This window comes from Ischnura elegans, chromosome X (assembly GCF_921293095.1).
Source record: "Ischnura elegans chromosome X, ioIscEleg1.1, whole genome shotgun sequence".
Classification (NCBI taxonomy): Eukaryota; Metazoa; Arthropoda; class Insecta; order Odonata; family Coenagrionidae; genus Ischnura; species Ischnura elegans.
In genome coordinates, this window is record NC_060259.1 from 42,332,939 (window position 1) to 42,334,138 (window position 1,200).

Here is a 1,200-nt window from a genome sequence, read left to right on the forward strand (position 1 = left end):
ACAATCGAGTCATGTTCAATCTATCGATAGTATCGATGGTTTACGTTGAATCCGATGCGTTGAAACGATAATCGAAGTTACGAGCAAGGCGGGAAGGGAGGTAATAATTGAAAACATCCAGGGAAATAGTAGAAGAAATTTTATAATTGAGTGGTTTCATTATAATTTTACCATAAGTTTGCATTTTTTTCTCATGCATTATGACTTTAAAGCTGAAAAGAGCATAGTCCTTCAAATGCCTAAATTGTAATCGGCGATAACGAGGTATAATAATGGGTTTAATTATATATCTTCTTGTTTCATATGTGACTCTATTTTCATTTGTGATACTGTGGATGGTTTCCCGTTTTCAATACTTGCGTTTCTACTATCATGACTATTAAATACTCACAAGTATCCCTCATACCGCTTCTTTGTGTGATACTGCACAAAGCATTTTCCTTTGTGGAGTGAAACTCTGCTAGTAGAGCACACATACCTATTCTATGAAGCGCACACTATGCATTTTCTTTAGTGCTATTTTCTCTTTACCTTCTCCAAAATAGTAACGAGAGGGTATTTACCAAGAGCTTCTGAGACGATGTGAATTATCTTTTCATGGGCTCAATCGGCTTGTGCTATCCTCAGCAAGGGATGATTCATCGGATTCCTCTCTACTCATTGTTCACTCTTTGGTGATCTTTAGCAGAAAGCCCTTCAATGGAGTGTTGGTTGATTCATTCGGTATTTTATGAACTCTGGAACCATTAAACGGCAAAGTTATTGGGCCAAAACACTACCATCTTCAACCATTTCATTGTCTTCTCATAATCATGTAAAATGGTAATTACCTACTTATATGCTCTGTCTACAGCTTTCATGCACTTTTGTGTTGCTCTTCAAAATGTAGATTGGTTTTTTTACTACCTACATTCTACATGCCTGCAAGACCACTCTGAGGATGATCCCATTACCCCGAGAAGGGCACAAACCAGCCAGAGAAGATTTTAGCTACAAATGGTGAATTTAGATATCAGAAAATCACACTGACCTAACATCAGTTCTTAAAATGGGAACTTGAATCAGTTTCTAAAGCAGTGATAGCCTTATCAACATTGACGTGGTGGGAAATTGGATCAACCTTCCTGGGAGAAATACATCAGATCAACACCATAGAATAAATTCTAGGTTTTGGATTGAAGAATCTTGCAACATGATGGG